This window comes from Canis lupus, chromosome X, assembly GCF_003254725.2.
Source record: "Canis lupus dingo isolate Sandy chromosome X, ASM325472v2, whole genome shotgun sequence".
NCBI lineage: Eukaryota > Metazoa > Chordata > Mammalia > Carnivora > Canidae > Canis > Canis lupus.
In genome coordinates this window covers 10,057,541-10,081,515 of record NC_064281.1, presented here as the reverse complement: position 1 = coordinate 10,081,515, position 23,975 = coordinate 10,057,541, and the positions used below count along the sequence as shown (strand labels likewise).

Sequence of the window (23,975 nt, the reverse complement as noted above, 5' to 3'; positions counted from 1 at the left end):
AAAAAAAAAAAAAAGATTCAGTTGGGATGCCTGGGTGGCTCAGCGGTTGAGCGTCTGCTTTCAGTCCAGGGTGTGATCCTGGATCCCCAGGATCGAGTCCCACATCGGGCTCCCTGCGAGGAGCCTGCTTCTTCCTCTCCCTGTGTCTCTGCCTCTCTCTGTCTCTCATGAATAAATAAAATCTTTAAAAATAAATAGATTCAGTTTCGTGGAAGCACATTATACCATCACAAAAATGCTCATACTTTTCCCCAAATTATTGATTATCTAAACTATAGGGACGCCTGGGTGGCTCAGCAGTTGAGCGTCTGCCTTTGGCTCAGGGCGTGATCCTGGAGTTCCTGGATCCAGTCCCACATCAGGCTCCTGCATGGAGCGTGCTTCTCCCTCTGCCTGTCTCTCTCTGTGTGTCTCTCATGAATAAATAAAACCTTAAAAAAATTATCTAAACTATAGCAAAAATACATCCCCATACTATTCTAAAATTGTCCCAAAAAGAAAAATCAATCAATCAAACTGCAAAAATGTAAACAGTAGAGCAAATGCCCTAAATGCCTAATTGGGGATGTTTTGCACTCCCTGAGGAAACATGGAAAGGTGGGACTGTAGAAATATGCTATTGTTGAGTGATAAAACAGCATGCATACCACAATCACATCATATAAAAGCCTACAAGAGTTTACATTAAAGTCTGCAAGGGGGCACCTGAATGGCTCAGTCAACTGAACATCAGACTCTTAGTTTCAGCTCATGTCATGATCTCATGGGTCGTGAATGAGCCCCACATGGGAGTCCATGCTCAGTGGGGAGTCTGCTTGAAGATTCTCCCTCTCTGCCCCTCTCCCCCGCTTGCGTGGGCCCACAATCTCTCTCTCCCAAATAAATAAATCTTTTTTAAAAGATGCAATAGTGCAATGATAACGGAAAATAGCCTGGCAGTTCCTCAAAAAGTTAAACATAAAGTTATCATATGACCCAGCAATTCCTCTCTTAGGTAGATACCTAAGAGAAATGAAAACATACATCCACACAAAAACTTGTACATATATGTTCATAACAGCATTATTCATAATAGCCAAAAAGTAGAAACCACTCAAATGTCCATCAACTGAATGGTCAACAAAACGTGGCATATACAGGGTGACTGGGTGGCTCAGCTGGATGAATGTCTGCCTTCAGCTCAGGTCATGATCTCAGGGTCCTGGGGCTGAGTCCTTCATTGGGCTCCTGCTCAGTGGGGGGCCTGCTTCTCCCTCTCCCTCTGCTCCTTCCCTGGCTCATGCTCCCAGACACACACACTCTCTCTCAAATAAATAAAAATATTTTTTAAAATGTGGTGTATCCGGGGATTCCTGGGTGGCTCAGTGGTTTAGTGCCTGCCTTTGGCCCAGCGCGTGATCCTGGAGTCCCCGGATCGAGTCCCACGTCAGGCTCTCCACATGGAGCCTGCTTCTGCCTCTCTCTCTCTATCATGAATAAATAAATAAAATCTTTAAAAAAAAGTGGTGTATCCATACAGGGGAAGATTAATCAGCCATAAAAATGAGGCACTGATACATGCAACAACATAGATGAATCTCAAAAATATTATACTAAGTAAAAGAAGTCAGACACTAACGTTCAGAATAGGCAAATCCATTGACAGAAAGTAGATTCATGGTTCCAGAAAATGGGAGGGGAGAGGTAAATGGGGAGTGACTGCTAATGGATACAGGGATTCTTTTGGGGGTAGAAGGGGTTGACAAAAATATTCTGGAATTAGACAGTGGGTGATGGTTGCACAACTTTGTGAATATACTAAAAATCACTCAATTGTATACATTAACAGGGTGAATGTTATGGTATGTGAGTCAGATAAAGAATATAGGCGTATATTTAGAGGCACATGCACAAATATGTATATGGCCTAAGAATTGGCAATAAGACCCTAAAATGAGATTTATGCAAAGCCACTAATGATCTCTTTGTCCCTTTAACAGTGTCCTTTTAAATCAATAAACCAGTTACACACACACTAGATACCTTAGGATTACAATACAGGTGCTGGCACCAACACATGTTGTATACAGCACACACTAATCTGAATTGGAAAATGGATAAGTAGGTCACTGGCAGGAAAGAAAATGAACTATGTTTTCAACAGATAACTCAAAACTGAAGATAAACACTGTATGTCAACTCTTTCCTTTTCACAACACTTATTTTCCCAACATTTCTATCGTATACTTTTAACTACCAGTTGTTTATGAATAGTTTATATCAGTAGTATCCTTTTCTCTGGCTTTTCCCAATCCCTTGCTGGTTTCCAAAGCCATATATTAGAGTAAACCAAGAGGGAGTCAGATCCAAGCATAGAAAATAAAAATCTCTAATAGGAATGTTTGTAGAAATCAAAAGCAGACATCTTTTATTGTTTATAGATTCAATTGCATCCATTCTTAACAGATAGATAACTAACCTCATTTATTTCTTATTTTCATTATGAAAAGGTTTTTCAGTGTGGCATTCAAAGGGCCATCCAACATTGTTTACAAGCCTGTCCCAATTATATAACTATAACTCACTGTCCCCACACCTATCACAGGCATTTACAGTCAAGTCTTTGTTCAGGCCCTTATCTTGGACTGGGAGTTCCCTCCCCACACCTAGACACCTATGAAAATACGAGTCATGGGATCCCTGGGTGGCGCAGCGGTTTGGCGCCTGCCTTTGGCCCAGGGCGCGATCCTGGAGACCCGGGATCGAATCCCATGTCGGGCTCCCGTGCATGGAGCCTGCTTCTCCCTCTGCCTGTGTCTCTGCCTCTATCTCTCTCTCTCTCTCATAAAAAAAAAGAAAAAAAAGAAAAGAAAAAGAAAATACGAGTCAAAGGCTTTAATTCAGATCACCTCATCCAAGAAGGCTGCCGCCCCCCACCCAGAAACCTAATCTTCCTCTTTTCTTTGCTCTCATAATCATTTTCACCTGATTATAGCTCTCACTCGCACTCTAACCACTGTCAGTACACATGTATGCATCTCTTTCCTAATTACAATGTCAACTCCCTAATTACACAACACCTAATTCTATCTATTCATTTGTCCTTTTTTTGGTTCTGCAACATCCTGTACAAAACTTTACATATGGTGATGTATCAAATAAATGCAAAGTTGAGAACAAAGAGTAGTAACTTCCTCCTTTATTCTCGTTATTCTATTCTTATTTTTCTATTGGTACTTTTTGTGCTTATAATTCTTTCGCTATTCAGTTCTTCCACCATTCTATTTTTGAAGTCTATTAAAATGTGTGAGAAGGGACAAAAAAATTGATTCTTTCTTGCAAGTGTCAATGAAAAACATCACTTTAAAAATAAGTACTACTGGCTCTAACAGGGAGCTGGTGAACTTTAAAAATGACTATATTCCTCCAATAAGTTGCCAAAGGGAGAGTAGGTTGGGTTTGTAAACTGCTCTCCTCAAAAGCTCAGGTGTGAAATACATACTCCTTGACTAGTTCTCACATCCAAACACTTAAATTGAACTTACCACTCTTGGTTTAAATTTAGGAACAGATCTTTCCCCCTCAAAATCGCACATTCCTTTTGCATTTACCCTGAATGTCCTAGTTAGAGACATACCACTTATTCTGAGTCTGAAAGGAACTAACCAAGGAAACAAAAGCATGGATAATCTCTGAATTACTTTTTAAAATATTTTATTTATTTATTCATGAGAGAGTGAGAGAGGCAGAGACACAAGCAGACTCCATGCAGGGAGCCTGATGTGGGGCTCGATCCCAGGTCTCCGGGATGATGCCCTGGACTGAAGGCGGCGCTAAACCGCTGAGCCACCGGGGCTGCCCATCTGAATTATTTCTATTTTTGTCTAGAGCGGTATTCATTTCCTTGAATCTTAATATCAGTATGTCTCACTTAACAGTCTAATTAGTTCCATGCTGTTTCCAGTTCTGTTGGTTATCTTGCTGAAATGCATGAGCAAGAACAAAGTCAAGGAAATCACTAAGTGTAATGGGTGCTAGATCTGTACAGCAAGAGGTCAACGTGTGCGCACACACAGGCACAGGTAAGACTTAGGCAAAATACCATAGGAAGAGACCAACTTGAAGGTACAACTTGCCAGATGAAACTAACCATCTAGTTGACCACTGAACGTCACCCCACAGACAGAGATAGTGAGAGAAGGGGAAAACTGTAACTCAAACTACAGTATTGCAATGCCACAGCAGCACACCCTATTTAAATAACTTATTTCGATAAATACTTTCTTAAAAATTATTTTATTTTAGAGACAGAAAGAACACAAGTGGGGAGGGCAGAGGGAAGGGGGGAAAGAATCTCAAGTAGAGTCTGTTGAGCGTGGAGCCTGATGCAAGGCTCAATTTCAAGACCCTGAGATCATGGCTTGAGCCACCCAGGTGTCCCCATAAGTACTTTTTTGAAGATAAGTCACTTGATTAAAGTTTCAAAAAAGACATACTCACAATTTTGCTTAAAACAAGGCACCTCTGCAGTTAAGTATACGAACTGATCATTCACAGTGGTGGAGAGTGGAGGAAAAAGAGACGTTAAGGAACTAAGTCTTCTTAAACCATCCTGAAAATACAGAGCACCGTGACCACACAGAACCTGCTGTGACGACGGAGATACTCTCTTCCATTTTTCTCAAAAACATTTATTTACTCATGAGACAGAAAGAGAGAGAAAGAGGCAGAGACACAGGCAGAGGGAGAAGCAGGCCCCACGCAGGGACTCCAGGATCACACCCTGGGCCGAAGGCAGGTATTAAACCACTGAGCCGCCCAGGCGGCCCGGAAATATTCTATTCCTGCACTATCTACTATGGTAGCTCATTAAGCACACATGGCTATTGAACACCTGAAATGTGGCTGGTCTGATGAACTGAATTTTTAATTTTTATTTAATTTTAATTAGTTTAAATTTAAACAGCCACACAGATATTGGATGGTGCAGGTATAGTGTGCATAATTGGGGAGTCGATGAAGGAGCTGCAGGGGGAAAACACTTCCCAGAATGACATGTGAAATTAGGCTGGGTGTATAGATGGAAGTGTGCACTTCAGCTTTTCTCTGGAAAGAGTACAAAGGGTTTCATCTGATTCTTTAAAAAGATTTTATTTGAGAGAGAAAGAGAGAGCACGCGTGTGTGCCTGCACCCACGCACAAGCCAGGGAAGAGGCAGAGGGAGAAGCAGACTCCCCACTGAGTGGGGAGCCTGAAGTGGGGCTCGATCCCAGGACCCTGAAATCATGACCTGACCGAAAGCAGACACTTAACTGACTGAGCCACCACTTAGGTACTCAGTTTCATCGGATTCTTAAACGGATCTGAAATGATCAATACATGTTCACATCATTTGTATGTGCATGTGTATATGAATTTTTTTTAAGGTAAACTCTATCACCAACATGGAGCTCGAACTCACAACCCCCAAGACCAAGAGTCCCATGCTCTACCGACTGAGCCAGCCAGGTGCCCCCTACATCATTTGTATATGACACACGATCCGTTTGTAAGTTATAACACCCTCCAGACTTTCATCTTTACTTGGCATCACTATTTCCCCATTCTCTCCCTCACCTGTGGGACTTTATTAATGTTACATTTTGACCATGAACTGTGACAGTTCAGTGAACAGACTTACTCGTGGGAAACTGCTAATCCTGGAAGTGAGGATAACATTCTGTTCTCTGTTCTGTTTAATGAGGTCCTTAAAAGAACACACATAAATCTACCTATAATAAGACATTTACCTGTGAAAGATAATTAAACTGTTCAATAATAAAGAGATTTTTTTTTTAGTTTAAGGTTGTTTAAAGTACTTCAGATAGTTTAAGGTTGCACTGTAAGGGACGATTCAAAGACAAAGAAATGGATAAAGGTCACAAGATTGGAATATTGGAAATTCCAGCTAGGTATTTCAGGAAGACTGCATTGTGAAAGAAATGAATTTAAATATGCATGTTAGAAATACGCACTGAAGCAGCAAAACACAAATTAAATATGATCCACAATGATCTGCTGTACTAAAGGGAACACTGATTCCTACACCTCAAGTCAGGTAAGAACAGGTGTCTTTGTAATTTGGAGAAAAGGTAAGGGCCAGACTTTCATAAAAACCCAGGGAAGAGTTAGTACACAAAGATGACCACACAAGACATGGAGCCACAAAAAAGTAGAACTTTTTGGCTGTTAAGAAATTAAGTAAGAGGGCCGCCTGGGTGGTTCAGCGGTTGGGCGTCTGCCTTCAGCTCAGGGCGTGATCCTGGGATCTGAGATCGAATCCCACATTGGGCTCCTTGCAGGAGGCCTGCTTCTCCCTCTGCCTGTGTCTCTGCCTTTCTCTCTGTCTCATGAATAAATAAATAAAATCTAAAAAAAAAAAAAAGAAAGAAAGAAAAATTAAGAGGAGTGGGGATTTCCCAAGATATATTTCAAGAGGACAGCTATACATCTAGCATACAGCACTCAATGAGATTAGAGGAGCCCATTCTGTGGGGAAGTGGTCACCAGGTCAAAATGAGAAAACACAGAAGAGCACTTGCAGGCAGCTTATAGGAAAGTTCACTTCATCCCACTTCTCCATCAATGATGCCCCAGTTTGCCCCAACCAAGAGAATGGAGCTGACTGCTTACAAAAAGCTTCACTACCTACTGAATTCACCTCTAGGCCTGATCAACTCTCCACTCCACTCACTATACACAGGCTCCCAACTTCTCTATCCCAGTGTGTCAGCAGCAGTCACCAGAGACCTCCTAAAGGCCAATCCTCAGTCCTCATCGAATTGCCCTAGGGTACACACAGCCCCAAAGCAAATAAAGAGAAAAGTGCTTCTCTTAGGACTTCACCGTGTATGCTTCCAGAAAAACACCTCCACAGTGAATTCTCTCAGATGTAGCCATTTGTCTGGATGTACATGACATAAAAACTCAAAGGGTACTCAAGACATTTTTCTTAAATAAATAAGGAAATGGAGACCCAACTGGGAAAGATTCTAATGAAGTATCACACCTCCAGCTAGAGGCATAAGTGGAACCTTCAAATGTTAGCCAGAACTCAGCCACCATTACTGCCTCTATTAGGTCTAAACAGCCTGGTGGTGACCTTGAAAATTTTCTGTTTAATGGTCTATAAAACTTCCCTTATGGGCAGCCCCGGTGGCGCAGCGGTTTAGCGCCGCCTGCAGCCCACAGTGTGATCTGGAGACTCTGGAGTCCCAGGTGGGGTTCCCTGCATGGAGCCTGCTTCTCCCTCTGCCTATGTCTCTGCCCCCACCCCTCTCTGTGTCTCAATAAATAAATAAATAATAAATAAAATCTTAAAAACAAGCGAAAAAACAAAAACTTCCCTTAGCTTTCTGCAACTCCTTCTTCTAACAAGCTCTTAGAGTAGGTATATCATAAGGTTGAAGCCCTTACCTCTTCGCAGACCACATTTTCCTGAGATATAAAACTCAGTGATTTCTAAAGTCCACCCCCACCCTCCCCCCTCCTTGGGACAAGAATTCCAACCCCTTTTAAAATATGTGCATGTGGTACCCTGATGGCAGTTCAAATTCAACATATATAAAACCAAGCTAATTATTTCCCCCATTTCCAAAATCTCTTCTGTCTTATCCACTTCACCCACACAAGAATGTGTCCGCTTCTCTCCCTACCTGTTGCCATTGTCTTGCTTGCTCAAATAATAAATGCTATGACCATAGTAATATTAGCCACCACTGTTTACTGAATATCTACTAGGTACCTGGCATATAGCACCTTCAAATCACCTGCATGTTGGACACTATCACCCTATGTTTTACACATCAATGAACACAAGTTCACAAAGATTAACTTCCTGCAGTCTAATTAAACAGGGCAGGTCGACCATGTGTTACCTTCACTTCCACCAAATGACAGAAAAAGTCTAGAAAATAGGGGTGCCTGGATGGCTCAGTCAGTTGAGCTTCTGCCTTCAGCTCAGGTCATGATCCCAGGGTCCTGGGATCGAGCCCCCCATCAGGCTCCCTGCTCAACCAGGAGTCTGTTTCTCCTTTTCCCTCTGCTCCTACCCCTGCTTGCTCGCTCTCTCTGATAAATAAAATATTTTTTAAAAAAGTCTAAAAAATACAAAAACCCGAAGGGACAAGAAATGGGGAATAACCGTAGATGAGAGACAGCAATGAAATTGAGATGGAAAGCAAATATTCTAGTAAGGACAAACTGAAGAGATGAGGAACGCTAACTCAGGGAGAAGCAGCTAACAATGAGAAGGCTGATTCCCATGGAAGACCTGAAGAGGCACAATGGCACTTCTGGACAGTTACTGAGGCAGGCTGGCCATGCTGAAAGCACAAGGGTTTCTCCTGAAAGGCCAAAGACCCCATGACCATCCGCTCTGCACCTAGTGGCCCCTTTCTCCACAGACAAATCTACTTCCTAAAGAAGTGTGTACAGAAGAAAATGGGGATGAAACCCTATGAACAACAAGGGAGAGAATATCAAGTGATAGTCCTCATAGGCAACAGGGGCAGGGCAGGCTTTTTTACATTTTTGAGGGAACTATACAGAGGAAGCTGATCTAAGACATCACGTAAGCTAAGCTGGTGCTCAAGGGAGTTCATGGTTTCAACATTAGATTATACCACATTCCTTTTGATAACACTGTTATCTTTGCAAAGCTGGGTTTTCCAGGGCTAGGGTGATAAAAATCAAGTAGTACGCAAATATTAAAGTGGATTAGGACATGAAAGTGGCAGCTGTTTGTTCCACAACAACTATTTATGAAAGTGTATTTAATATTACTGGAACTCGGGGTGCCTGGGTGGCTCAGTTGGTGAAGCATCTGCCTTAGGCTCAGGTCATGATCTCAGGATCCTGGGACCGAGCCCCACATCCCAGCTCAATGAGGGGGTCTCATTCTCCCTTTTCCTCTGTGAGTTCTCTCTCTCTCTCATTCTCTCTCTCAAATAAAATATTTTATTATTTTTTTAAAGATTTACTTATTTATTTATGAGAGAGAGAGAGAGAGAGAGAGAGAGAGAGAGAGGCAGAGACACAGGCAGAGGGAGAAGCAGGCTCCATACTGGGAGCTGGACGCGGGACTTGATCCTGGAACTCCAGGATTGCGCCCTGGGCCAAAGGCAGGCACTAAACCGCTGAGCCACCCAGGGATCCCCAAAATCTTTTAAAAAATACTGGAACACATTCCAGAGAATGTTCTGCATTCACCAATGTGTGGTCCTCAAACCGTTCTTCTGCTGTTCTGACTTCCAACTAAACCACGTATGCATTTTCAGGTATGTTTATCTAATCAATACTCTGATTAAATACACAAGCGTGAAACTGCACAGAATAGAGCAGGTGCCAGCTACACACCACACCCCAGTGAGTTCTAACTTTTTTGAACCTTTTTAATCATTTCAACACTCCTCTAAGTGTTCTACATAGCAAGTTCTAGAAAGAGAATCTGTAAGGCTTTTTTCGGGCTTCTCTAACACTGACAGTGCATGTAAAAACTACCTTCAGAAAACTACTTTGGCCTCTGTACTCAAAATCCTAGTCCAATTCAGAAGAACTTGGAATTAAAACAGTTCAGTTTACATTGGCCTAAGAGTTCAGTCTGTCGGTTTACACTGCTCTGCTATCCCTCACATGTGGATAACGAATGTGGCCACGGAACGAGTGTATCAAGTTGTCCCATACCGTTTCTCTGTCCCCTGTCAAGCGAGTACAAAGATTTGTAAGGCATCAGGCCTTGGACAGAGGTGGAGTCTGTGTTCAGACTCCCCATCATGAAGTGAGCTGGGTTTGGTGAGGGCAGAATGTGAAGCCTCAATTGCCTGCTTCATTTCTGTATTTTTTTCAAAACTCACACCCGTCTTTCTCCACTCCGTGGCGATCTGTCAGCTTACTTGCATTTACTTCTAGCTGTCCTCTCTGTGTTCGTGATAAGCAACAGCATCTAAACCCTGTATCCACCATGGTCAAAAATTAACAAAAAGCAATGAAAGAATACAGAATGTGGAAATGCCCAGAGCTCAACTTTCACAACATGTACAACATCAAGATTCATTCTGGGAAACAGAGATTTCTCCTCTAAGTTATCTAATGAGCCTGGGCACCCCTAGCACAGGCCTGGGACTACCTCCAGCCTTTTACCTCCCCAACACAAGGAGAGGTCAGGCCCCCTCCACCAGCTTACACACCCGGGTCCCCCAGGCATCCTCTCTCAAGTATTCAGAACATGCTTCTGCATCACAGCTTTCCAAACTCCCTGAGGCATTTTATGAGCTCATCGCCTGGCCCCCGAAAATCCTTAATAAATGTTCTCTGTTGATGACCTACTTAGTCACAAGCCCTATTTTCTGGTCCTTGGTTTTGACTAACAAATTTATTACCTAGCTAGCTTTCATGTGAGACGCGTTTCTCAAACACACAAGCACACTTCTATTTGGCTTATTTCCTCCTGCTGCTTAACCAGCAAATTGCCTGGAGCTGAACTACTTGGAAGCCAATAATTTGATGTCTCTACTTGGTGTCATATAATCTCATAGAGATTATAAAATACACCCATCTCATTTTACAAAGAAAGAAATGTGGTGACCTACCTTAGCCAGAGTAGCAAGCCAACTACTCATCGAGCAAGGTTCCTCTGAGGCCAATGGATGTTGTTCCTGCACCAATTTCTTTTGATCCTTCCCAGAATAAAACCCCTCCAAAGAATACACATTCCTTTGCTAGATCCCATATGATAGCAATCATTTTTAGGTGTACAATTTAGCATCTCCTCTACCTCATAGGAGAGAACTACTGATAAGAGGCAGAGAAATCTATAATTGACAAAGAATATGCTGTCCATCAACATGAGTCAAAAGCAACGCTACCCACAAAAGATGCCATGTTGGCTGCATGAATAACACTTTCACCACAGTGATTCCTAAAAAGATAGCCAAACCTTTCTGACTCAATCACTTACCCCCAAAGTTCACCTAACAGTTACTTTCACCACCACAATGAAGTAGTACATATCCTGAAGGGCCTAGTCTTAGACAGGTATGGTGAAAACGGCTGGAAAACAACAGAAAGAAAAAAAAAATGATGCAAAAGTCATTTTTAAAAATTTCTCATTTATTTCTTGATTCCCATGTACAATACATGCATAGCTACTGTCTACTATGGCTAAATGTAAGGAAGAATTTGATGCTCGACAAGAATGGCTTCTCAATTTGATTCTTGTAAATATTCACCCCTGATCAACCTAAAAAGCTATCAAAAACACATGAATTGTTCCCCCATTTCACCTAAGTACATCCACAGTAAATGCCCTACAGGTATGTGTGTGGGTACACAGCTATTTTTTTTTTTAATGACACCTAGCCCCTGACCTTGAGTAGCCCAGGCAATAAATTTTGTTCTAGGGCAAAGTCAGAATCTGCTCTTACAATTATGATGAGACTGTAAGCTTTGCAGAATTGGTGACTCCTTATTGCCCTTCATATCACCAGCACCTTCGTTTTAGTGCCCAACAGCCTGCCCAGTGTTTATTGACAACTGGAATATTATAGAAACCAAACCCCTAAGTCTATTTCAACAGCTCTGAATGGCTCTCAAGTTCTTTTTGACACTTTTGCCTTTAAAAAAAAAAAAAAAAAGAAAGATTCTGGAGGCACCTGTGTGGCTCAGTCCATAGAGCATCCAACTCTTGATTTCGCTTCAGGTCATGATCTCAGGGTCATGGGATCAAGACCTGCTGTGGACTCTGTGCTCAGTGCAGAGTCTGCTTGGGATTCTCTCTCTCTCCCCCTCTGCCCCTCCCTTGCTCGCATGTTCGTGCTCTCTCTGACTTTCTCTCTCGCTCATAAAATCTTTAAAAAGAAAAAAAAAAAAAAAAGGGGCAGCCCCCGGTGGCTTAGCACCGCCTTCAGCCCAGGATGTGATCCTGGAGACCTGGGATCGAGTCCCACATCGGGTTCCCTGCATGGAGCCTGCTTCTCCCTCTGCCTTTGTCTCTCTCTCTCCGTCTCTCACAAATAAATAAAATCTTAAAAAGAAAAGAGAAAAAGAAAAGATACTGGGGGCACCTGGGTGGCTCAGTCAGTTGAGTGTCCAACTCTTGATTTAGGCTCAGGTCATAATCTCAGGGGCCTGGGACTGAGTCCTGTGTGGGGCTCCCCACTCAGCAAGGAGTCTGCTTGAGGATTGTCTCTTCCTCTCCTTCTGCCCCTTCCCCTGCTTGTGCATGCTCTCAAAAAAAAAAAAAAAAAAAACTTAAAAAAAAAAGATTCTATTAAGAGAAATTATCTGCTCATTCCTAAGTCTTTCAAAGAAATGAATATGAATATGCCTCTTGGTCAAGTTCTCAAATTTTCCCCACTGCTATTTCTTAAAATGATGTGGAGGTATCCTAAATAGAAAAATTACATTGCATTTGAAGAACTACAAAAGCACTGAAACATGAGCCCCCGAGTTACACAGATTGCTGTAAAGCAGAGTTTCTCAACCTTAGCACTAGTGACATTTTGGGCCAGACAATTCTTTGCTTGTGCAGGGTTGTGCTGCACACTGTAGGATGGTGGGCAGCATCCACGGCCTCCACCCACTCAGGCGCCAGCAGCACTCCCTGTCAGGTGAGAACCAAAATCACCTGCAGGCACTGCCAAAAGTTCACAGGGTGAGAACTACTGCTCTAAACTCACAAAGGCTTGCTTTAAATCCTGCCTCTGTCCTCTTCTCTATTTGTGACCTGGGAAACAGACCCAAACCTCCTATGCCCCCAACAAACTCCTCACCAGTTAAATGGAGCTAATACCAGAGAACTGTTGTGAGATTTAAATGAAATGGTGTATGAACAGAATTTATTAAGCACATAACATCTAGTGCCAGAGTGACTGCCCAAGAAATGGTAAGAAATGAGAGGAGGCTAAAAATTAATCTCTAGAATGAGAGGAACCTTCAGGCCTCCAGAGTACTGTAGTCTACATGGAAGGAGTAGTGGGGATAGAAAGAGACAAAAAGTCAAGAGAGGATGGAAAAGAGGAAGAGCACTAACATATTTTTCCCCAATCTCCAAGAGAGAGTCAAGGCCAATTAGTTTTCGTTGGGTCTACTCTAATGTCACGAATGATAAATCAAAAATATCCCCAAATCAGAAAACTCTCCAAAATAAGTCACCAAGCCAGAAACTTTTTAGTATAAGCAAGAGGATTTTACTACAATGCCTATACAAAATTACTAAAAGCACCGGATTACATCATTGTCTTAGATTTGGAGATGTAAATAGGATACTGAGAGTCACAGACAAGTGGTAATGATAATTTCGACATAAGCTCCTAAAAGAAACTAGGCACAGCCTTCTTAAAAGCCCCTGTCTGGGGATCCCTGGGTGGCGCGGTGGTTTAGCGCCTGCCTTTGGCCCAGGGCGCGATCCTGGAGACCCAGGATCGAATCCCAGGATCGAATCCCACGTCCGGCTCCCTGCATGGAGCCTGCTTCTCCCTCTGCCTATGTCTCTGCCTCTCTATCTCTCTCTGTGTGTGACTATCATAAATAAATAAAAATTAGAAAAATAAATAAATAAAAATAAAAGCCCCTGTCTGAAGAATTCTGCGATTCCTTCATCTCTACAGTTTTGCTTCATGCAAAAGTTTTTGGGATTACGGGCAATTTAGGACTCTTCCTTCACAATGTATGAGAGAAAGACAAACGTGCAAAAAAAATTCTCTTCAATTTTAAAAAAGCAATCAAATTCTATTGATTTTATCAGGTTGCTGAAATCCTATAAAAAGACTGCGGTCACATGACATTTTGGAAACTAGTAGAAAAGTCATTTCTCAAAAGAATCGTGGTCACGGGATGTATCATCACTTAGAAAAACAACGACAAAAAGACCACTAATACCTCCACATCTATTTGGTCAGCCCTTTAAATTCTCATCTTGCCTCTCGGCAGGGTAAGTTAGAAGAAACGAGCAGGATTCTGAAACCCTAGCTAGTCTCAGATAACGCCCCAAGAGTGCCGCCAGCCCCTACAATTGGCTTTAAGTTCCAAATTCCTCAACTGAATGGTCATTTACACATTAGCAAACGTTCACGCGGGCGGCAGTCGGAGGTCGCCCAACTCAAACCGTGTGAGCGCTTTTGCTCCCTCTACGTTAATCATTCGGGGGTACGGTGTGGTTTGGGTGCGGTGGCGCGGGTGGATGCGTGTGTGCCCCCGAGGGCCAGGGGAGAGACTGGGTGTATGTGTGTGTTTCCCCGGGGTCGTATGTGTACATCTCCCCCCTCCCCCCCGAACGTGCGTACGTGTCGCTCTCCCTGGGTGTTTGGGTCTGCGCGCGTCCAGGGCGTTCACGGAGCTCTCTCTCCCCGGGTGTGTGCGTGTGTCCCCGTGTGTCTTCCAGATCTTTGGGCGTCTCTCCGCGTGGCCTCGCGTGTTTGGGTGTGTGTCCCTCTTCTCGGGTTGTGTGGGTGTAGGAACTCGCCTTTTCTCCTGCGTCAGTCAGTAGGACACGGGAGGCACCAATCCGTCCCCTGTCCCAACACCGACGACGGCCCCGCGCCCCCCGCGCCCCGGCTGCCCGAGGGCCAGGCTGCAGTCGGGGCCCAGGCCCCCCCGCCCCGCACCCCGACGCTGGCTCTAGCGCGCCTGGCTCCGGCCCCCGCCCGGCCCGGAGGGGCGTCCGCGCTCCACTCACCTCGCGGCCGCACACAGGACGCCCGGGAGCTCCCGGCCGGCCCGGCTGGGTGCAAAGAGGAGACGAGGCCGGGCACCCGCGGGCACGAGGCCGTAGCGCCGCTCCAGCCCAACTCCGGCTCCTCACGTCCAGCACCAAGGGAACAACATGGCGGCGGGCCGGGGCGGGGCGGGCCCCGGGGGGCGGGGCCTGGGCGGTGGGGCCCGGGGAGGCGGGGCCTCGGGGCCGCGGCCGGGGCCGCGGGTCCTCCTCTCCCTAAACCCCGCTGTTTCTTGGGGCGGGCTGCCCCTCCAGGCCGCAGCCGCGTTCCGCCGACGGACGGCACGAAATAATAGTTATCTTTAAAAGTTTACCTTGAGTGGAGACAAACAGATCGCATCGGCACACTCACAGGCTGTCAGGATCACCATAAGAAAACGAATATGCAAACGGAAGATGAAAAATGGAAACAGCTGTGATAATGTGGCATACGGGAATTTTTTAAATTGAATTTAAAACTTTTCCGTGACCTCGTTAAAATACTGCCTCTGTTTTCTCTAAATATAAAGCAGTGGTGGAGAAAGGCTGTATCGGAAAAGCTCTTCTTAATTCCTCACTTTATATATGGAGTTGAGTACGTCGTTCTTATGATACAGGTCCCTGGAGGCCAGAGGGACTTTTAGTGACCTCTCAGCATATTTTGTGGGGTGGATTTGGTTTGTTTGTATTGCAAGAAAGGGATCTCACTTTTATAATTTGCTGAGCAAATCATTAAATAACCTCGGGCTCTTTACGGAGTCATTTTCAGGTAAAGAATCTAATTAATGTAGTTTCTTCATTCAGCACTACAAAAAGCATACTTAGGAGACTTTTTCACAAGTACAAAAGACGATTTTAGAATACTTGTGACAATCAGGCATATAATAAAGATTGAGGGGGATCCCTGGGTGGCTCAGCGGTTTACCGCCGCCTTCGCCCCACGGCGTGATCCTGGAGTCCTGGGATCGAGTCCCAGGGATCTAGTCCCGTCTCAGGCTCCCTGCGTGGAGCCTGCTTCTCCCTCTGCCTGTGTCTCTGCCTCTCTCTCTCTCTCTCTCTCCCTCTCTCTCTGTCTCTCATGAATAAGTAAATAAAATCTTTAAAAATAAATAAATAAAGATTAAGTTCTAGTTTGAGCTTAAATAAATTTTTCTCTTATAAAGAAGTCTATTTTTTATCCATGCAGGATATTTCCCCAAAGAAATATAAATAAAGGTTGATAAAATATAAACCTGCTGAAAATAGGAATGGGAAAGAAATATTATCTTGTTTTAAATACAAAATAATTAAAACTATACAATAAAACATATAAGAACATTAAAATTAATCTCCCCAAAGACAAAATAAACTGTCACATACATTGTACTAAATTGTAATAAGCAATCCACAAGATCACTAAGGAAAGACTACCTGAAAATTATATATCATGATCCTAGTCAGAGAGTGATGCACTTTATCTCCATAACTACTAAAACCAGCAAGCTATTAACAAGAGCTCCTACAGAATTACTGTATCTTGATTTAAAGGAAGCCTTGGAAAATAAAATAAAAATTATAAAATTTGTAAAGGTGACAGCTGGGTGGCTCAGTTGGTTAAGTGTCTGCCTTTGGCTCAGGTCATGATCCTGGGGATCATGGGATACAGCCCCCCATTGGGCTCCCTGCTCAGTGGGGAGCCTGCTTCTCTCTGCCCCTCTCCCACACTCGTATTCTTTCTTGCCCACTCTGTCAAATTAAAAAAAAAAATCTTAAAGTAAATCTTGGGAAATCCAAGAGTTTTCCCAAAAAGGGTTCTAAGAAGGTCCTAGAAGTGATTTTTAGCCTATTCCAAAATGTAAGCAAAGCATACAAACATCTGAGAATAGAGCTTACCATCAGCATCCCCCTAAAAAATAAGGGGTTACTTTTTCTGAAAAAAACTATTAGACACTAGACAACTGGACACTTAAGAATACTCCTATATTCTGGTCTCTCCCACCATTCATTTCTTTATCTAATTGATTTGACAGTGCAAGAGTAGGGTGGGTCAAAAAAATTTTCCCTGAAGGGCAAGTTTGGGGGATTTTTGTTGCTGGATGTGTGTGGTTGACAAGCTGACACAAGTTAGATGGTTTCTATCTTTCTTGCTCCATGAACTGGTTTATTGACAAAAAACATCTAAAAATTGACCTTATTTGACTCACTTCATCTAATTAAGATTTTTGTCTTTATATTCTGTAAACATCTATTGCATCACTCGCGGAGGAAAAAGAGGTCAAGGTTGCTCAGCATTAATGTTTTCTTTTGTTAAATGACACCCACTTATTACTGTGAGCACCGGGAGTTAATACCCCATTTCCAGCTGGAGTCTGAAAGAAATCTCTGGTATCTCTGATGAAAAACTACAAATAAGTGGACCCCAGACTCATGAATCATAAATACTGATATAGGGATCCCTGGGTGGCGCAGCGGTTTGGCGCCTGCCTTTGGCCCGGGGCGCGATCCTGGAGACCCGGGATCGAATCCCACGTCGGGCTCCCTGCGTGGAGCCTGTTTCTCCCTCTGCCTGTGTCTCTGCCTCTCTGTCTCTCTCTGTGTGACTATCATGAATAAATAAATAAAATCTAAAAAATAAAAAAAAAAAATAAAATAAATACTGATATAGTTAAATTGATTGTACTCTTCACATACAAGGAGAAACACAGAACTCAATGGTAGGCAATTTGACCATTCAATGACATATCTAAATAATCAGAAATTTACTATTTTCCCTAAATCATTGATCAAAATAAGAGATTTGGAGGCAGGCTGAGTGGCTCAGCTCAGCGGTTTAGCACTGCCTTCAGCCCAGGGTGTGATCCTGGAGACCCTGGATGAGTCCCACGTGAGGCTCCCTGCAGGGAGCCTGCTTCTCCCTCTGCCTGTGTCTCTGCCTCTCTCTCTCTCTCTCTCTCTCTCTGTCTCATAAATAAATAAAATTTAAAAAAAGGAAAAAAAAAACAAAATAAGAGATTTGTTCTCAATATTACATAGATATACTTGTATAGCTGTACTAAGAAGAAAGAAAAGCATAAAAAGTAATTCAAAATCCATTATATTTGGCTTTAAAGTCAGAGTGAAAATAGGTAACAACATACAATAAGTGGAAAAAAATGTTATCAAATAGTATATGAAGGCAAAAAAATCCCAATTCGGTGGAGGAAACATTTCTTATATAACTTTTCAATAAATATTGAAATATTTGTCTAATATCTATTTATATTTACATAGATTTATAATATTCATTTATAATTATATATTCATTTTTATGATTTGTTTATTAATATATTTATATATACATTTTGAATATTTCAAACAATGTCACATGTCACACCTTTCCAGTTTGGCTAGACACTAAACTCAGCATGTTTCCTACACTAACTTTTCATCATGATCTTTAAGTCTGATAAAATTTCAATATGAGAAAATATCAGAAATCTGATTTCTTTACTGCTTTGCTTAAAAAGGAGTAGTAAATCAAAAAATGAATAGTGCCATCATCCTTAATGTATATCTCACTAGTAAGAAAACTTCAGAATTTGCGATCTTTAGGTTGATATAATCAAATGGAAAGTCTGACTTGCAAACCATGATAGAACATAGTTTTTTCATGGGTCCCATGAGCTCTGTACAGTGGCTGATGTTGAATGGGTACCAGAGAATCAAAAACCACCAACATGTTTCCTTCTATCAGCCTGCCCACTGTCAGAAGAGAGGGGGCATGGGAGTCATGAGCCAATGTAACTGGCACCTCCCAAGTTTGTGGGTAACCACCATACCAGCCCAAACCCCTCCAATGCTTGCAGTACAGACACCTACTCTCTTTCCCTGGGTGGTTTTAAGACTTTTCAGGAAATGAAAAGTCATTTCATGTTAATGTTTATTGATTCAACAAATATATATAGTGAGTGCCTTCAGTGTGCCAGGTACTGAGAATAGTGGTAGACAAGATGCAGGAGGAATTCAAGGGGTGTCCCCAAGCACCCTTCCTGCATTTTTGCTCCCATCTATCAGCTGTATTTACATAACATGACCTTATCTTGGTGAATCAAATAGATTCAATCCCTTTGTTAGGAAAGCTCAGAAGAGTGAGGGAGGCATTCAGTGAGCAACTAGACATATGTGTAGTTAAAAACTGGATGAAGAAACAGGAAGGAAAGAAACAAGTTGCAGGCAGTGGGAACACAGGGGATGGGACCAGAAAGGGCATGAATCAGGGGACTCTGCTGAGCCCTGAGATGAGCTGTGGAAAGGTGGTATCAGTTGAGAGAAGAGCTGTTCACTAAGAACCTTGCACATGGTAGCACTCAATAAAATTCTAAACAGGAAAAGACGCAAACTATTAGAAAATATTCATAACTGATGGAAAAACCGAAATTATAATTGTTTCTTCAGCCATAACTAGCTCTTATGTATTCTCTTAAAAATATTAAGTGTGGGACACCTGGGGGGCTCAGCTGTTGAGTGCCTTCGGCTCAGAGAGTGATCCCAGGGTTCCGGGATCGAGTCCCACATTGGGTTCCCTGCGTGGAGCCTGCTTCTCCTTCTGCCTGTGTCTCTGCCTCTCTCTGTGTGTCTCTCATGAATAAATAAATAAAATCTTTTTAAAAAATTAAGTGCATTTCGAATAGTGATGCTCTTTTGTTACCATACTCTAAACATAGCTTAACTCCGGTAATTACAGATGGCCGAATGGAACAGGCATTACAATTCAGGAATGAAGTGGGGAACCTGATCCCTTTGCTGATTTCCTGATGAATGTGAGTCATAAGATGAACTTCACCTTTAGTGGCAGTAGAAGGAAAATTCCAGGCACACCATGGTTACATTATATAAAAAGTACGTGTGTGTGTGTGTGTGTGTTGGGGGGGGCGGTGTTTCTGCATAGGAGTATTCATTTATAAAGGAATGGAAAGCAGCAAGGAAAATCAAAACAGTTGAATTGTTAGGGCAGCAGGATTCTGGGTAATTTTTATTTAAATTTTGAATTCCATGCTATAGTATTTTTTCAGCAATAAGTAGAAATTTTTTAATGAAGCAATTTTTAAAATTTTTTATTTATTTATGATAGTCACACACAGAGAGAGAGAGAGGCAGAGACATAGGCAGAGGGAGAAGCAGGCTCCATGCAGGGAGCCCGTTGTGGGATTCGATCCCGGGTCACAGGGATCGCGCCCTGGGCCAAAGGCAGGCGCTAAACCGCTGCGCCACCCAGGGATCCCTAATGAAGCAATTTTTAAGGAATCTTGAGAAAAACTTTATATGACAGCCAAATCAATCTTTTCCTTAGGCTATAATAGTCAGGGAAGACAAAAATCCAGTTATCTTAGCAATTTTTTCCTTCAAACAGAAGCCCCCCCTGAAATCCACAGACACATCCAAAACTTTGTGTTGCTCTTAGAGCTCAGAACAGTAATGTTAAAGTGTTGCTCTTCCCACCTCCCCATTGCCATATGTCTGAGAACCCAATGCTCATCAACAGTTTTCTTGACCTTTTTGGTTTAAAACCTGAGACCACTGCTGCACTCACATAACCTTTTCATTCTCTCATCTCCCCTCATGGCCATCCCAGTAGACATAATAATCCAAGCTAGTGCAGACTCCTGGCCATAGCTGTAGCCAGACTCAACCTATACCCGACCAATCCATGATTGGATTAAAGTGATAAATCTCTCACCCTATCTGCCTAATAGAAGAGAGAGGGAATCCTCTCAGTGGTGGAAGATATCATCTAGAGCATTTATGTTGTATTTATACACAACGTCCAGCATTCACCAAAAAAATATTAGACATGCAAAGAGGCAGCAAAAAGTGACTAATAATCAAGAGAAAATAAAACAATATAATTTAACGCATGACAATTTGGGTGTATCTCAGGGATTCAAGGGCACTTTAACATTAACAGTTTAGGGGCACTCGGGTGGCCCAGTTGGTTAAGCATCTGACTTTTTTTTTTTTTTTTAATTTTTTTTTTTTTTATTTATGATAGTCACACACACAGAGAGAGAGAGAGAGAGAGAGAGAGAGAGAGAGAGAGAGAGAGAGGCAGAGACACAGGCAGAGGGAGAAGCAGGCTCCATGCACCGGGAGCCCGACGTGGGATTCGATCCCGGGTCTCCAGGATCGTGCCCTGGGCCAAAGGCAGGCACCAAACCGCTGTGCCACCCAGGGATCCCAAGCATCTGACTTTTGATTTCAGCTCTGGTCATGATCTCAGGGTTGTGAGACGGAGCACTGCTTCAGTTCTGCATTGGGTGTGGAGCCTGCTTAAGATCTCTCTCTCCCTCTCCCTCTGCTCCCACCCCATCCCTGTTCGCACATGCATGTGCACTCTCTCAAAATGAAAATGTGAATAGTTTAAGGGGAAAAGAAAACACACAATCAACTCCATAGATGAAGAAAAGAATGAATCCAATAAAATTCAACACCCATTTGTTACGAATAATCTCAGCAAACCAGGAATAGAAGGGAAATTATTTAACATCATAAAGAATAGAATATCTACTAAAAACCCATACCAAACATCATTCTTAGTAGTTAAAATCTGTAAGTATGCCCTCTCCTTTTTTTTTTTTTTTTTTTTTGAGATGTTGAAGGGCAGAGGGCAGAGAGAGAATCCCAAGTGGGCACATGCTCAGCATGGAACCTGTTGTGGGGCTAAATCTCACAACCTTAAGATCATGACCTGAGCCAAAATCAAGACTCAGATGCTTAATTGACTGAATCACCCAGGTGCCCTACAAGTATGCCCTTTAAAAAAATAAGTGTGCTGCAAGCACTCTATTTAACATTGCACTGGAGGTCACAGCACACAGAAATAGAACAAGTATGCAATAGAGGATTGCAAAGGTAGCAACAAAACTGAATAAAACACAGACAATGTGCTTGGAAATTCAAAAGGACTATATAGAAAACTTATCATTCAAAGAGTTTAACAAGGTAGACTGCAGACTAGATGTTTGTGTCCCCTCAAAATCCAGACGTTGAAATCCTAACCCCCAATGTTATGGTTTCAGGAGGTGGGGCCTTTGGGAGGTGATTAGATCATGAGGGTGGAGCCTTCACAATGAGATCAGAGCCCTTATTAAACAAAACAAAACAAAACAAAACAAAACAACCGCCTCACAGAGCTCCCTCATCCCTTCTGCCATCTGAGGACACTGTGAAAATAGGGCTATCAATGAACCTGAAAGTGGGCTCTCAATAGACACCGAATCTGCTGACAGATCTTGGACTTCCAGCCTCCAGAACTGTGAGAAATAAATTTCTGTGGTTTGTAACCCACCCAGTTTGTGGTATTTTGTAATAGCTGCCCAAATGGACCAAGATAGTGGCTAGATAAAAAATGTTTAAGAAAAATAAATTCCATTTATACAACCAACCAACACAGGAAATGTATATTTAAAAAGATACCAATTTCAATAGCAAGATTATAAAACATTTAGAAATAAATATGACAGAAAATGTAAAGACCTTAGTGGAGAAAAGTAGGTGAAGTAAGTGCCTAAAAGGACTAGAAATATGCTGTCTAATACAGTAGCCACTAGCTATATGGGGTTACTTACATTGAAATATAAATAAATTAAAATTAAATAGCATTCAATATTCAGTTTCTTAATTGCATTACCTCATTTCCAGGGCTCAATGGCCACATGTGGCCAGTGACCACCTCATTGGACAATGAAGATATAGAATATTTCCACCAGCACAGAAAATTCTGTTAAATAGTACTAGAATATGTCCACTCGCTTCAGAAACTTTCAGTTACAGTACAGTCATTTATACTACAATGCTCATGTTAGACCTCCATAAAGGGAAGCATGACTTAGCAAGAAATGCAGATTAGGAGTTGTAAAGTTCTCTTATCTTCTGAGAGTTTTGGGGGGGGGTTGGGAGAAGGGGTTTTGCTTAGCACCTGAATGCTTTTCTGTTAGGGAGCCAACAGTTTTATGAGTCTTTTCATTATAACCACTCTATAGGCCAGATACTTAGATATTTGCTCTTCCAGAACCCTGGCAACAAGGATACGGGCATGAGACCCAAGACTGGCCAGTCACACACTCTTTGAAGATCTGGATCTTAGGCAAGGGACACAGAGATGCTGGAATACTTCAAATTTCATTCTGGCAAGTGTAGTGGTGGCCTCTGGTATCCAGGAACCACAGATGGTGCCAGTGGTGATGATGCCAGTGGCAGTACCTAGCGCCTAGCAGTGACAGCACCTTTATCAGGCCAATTCATGTTGTGGATTCTCATTGTTTCTGTCCACTGTCCAAACTCAATACTCCAGCCTTGCCTCTAAGAACTATTCAATATCTCCCCAAGAAATTCCTCTTCTAAGTCAGAAGGAGTTGATATCTTTATTTGAAATTACAGTTGATACCTGGACAACATGGGGGTTACAGGCTTTGACTCCCATGCATTGGAAATTCCTATATAACTTTTGACTCTCCCAAAACTTAACTACTAATAGTCTACTGTTAACCAGAAGCCTTATCAATAATATAAACAGTTGATTAACACATATTTTGTATATTTATTATATACTGTATTCTTATAATAAAGCAAGAGAAAAGAAAATGTTAAGAAAATCATAAGAGAGTATATGTACAGTACTGTACTGTATTTATATTTTTAAAAATCCAGCTATAAATGGACCTGAGCAGTTCAAACCTGTGTTTTTCAAGGGTCAACTGTACAAACTCTGAATGGTACAAAGTTAGAATGTAATCTTATAGATCATCTAGTGCAAACCTACTGTGATTCATAATATAAATTCAGGCAATTGGAATTATACCTCTCAACACTTTTGTATCGATCAGTTCAGGCTTAGCCATGCCATCGTCAAAAAAAAAAAGAAAGAAATAGGGGATCCCTGGGTGGCTCAGCGGTTTAGCGCCTGCCTTCCACCCAGGGTGTGATCCTGGAGATCCGGGATTGGGTCCCGCATTGGGCTCCCTGCATGGAGCCTGCTTCTCCCTCTGCCTCTGTCTCTGCCTCTCTGTGTCTTTCATGAATAAATAAGATCTTTTAAATAAATAAATAAAATCTTTAAAATAAATAAATAAAGAGGACCCCTCCCCAACCCCTGCCAATCTCAGTGGCTTATAAAAACAAAGATTTGTTTCCCACTTTAATGTCTGTTACAGGTCAGCTATGGTTCCATTCCATGTCATGCTCCCTGTGGACCTAAGCTGATGAACCTGAGCTAATGCAGAAGCCTGTCTGATATTCTACAGGTCTCATT

The 23,975-nt window shown here is 42.4% G+C and overlaps 1 protein-coding gene across 6 annotated transcripts in view; it reads right to left on the bottom strand.

The window, feature by feature from the left end:
- RAB9A (RAB9A, member RAS oncogene family) overlaps positions 1-23,975 on the bottom strand; it is a 52,300-nt gene that overhangs the window by 7,446 nt on the left and 20,879 nt on the right. Inside the window, exons 1-2 of one of the 6 annotated variants that reach the window (XM_035711321.2) lie at positions 14,693-14,870; positions 14,301-14,487 (exon numbers count right to left, since the gene is read on the bottom strand). The exons of 1 other annotated variant lie outside the window; for it this stretch is intronic. The gene's annotated coding sequence lies outside the window, so the exon portion shown is untranslated. Of the gene's footprint in view, positions 1-4,479; positions 4,562-10,975; positions 11,068-12,080; positions 12,099-14,300; positions 14,488-14,692; positions 14,871-23,975 lie in introns of those variants that run through there. 4 more of the 6 variants (XM_025436760.3, XM_049107873.1, XM_025436745.3 and 1 more) reach the window with 4 other exon arrangements.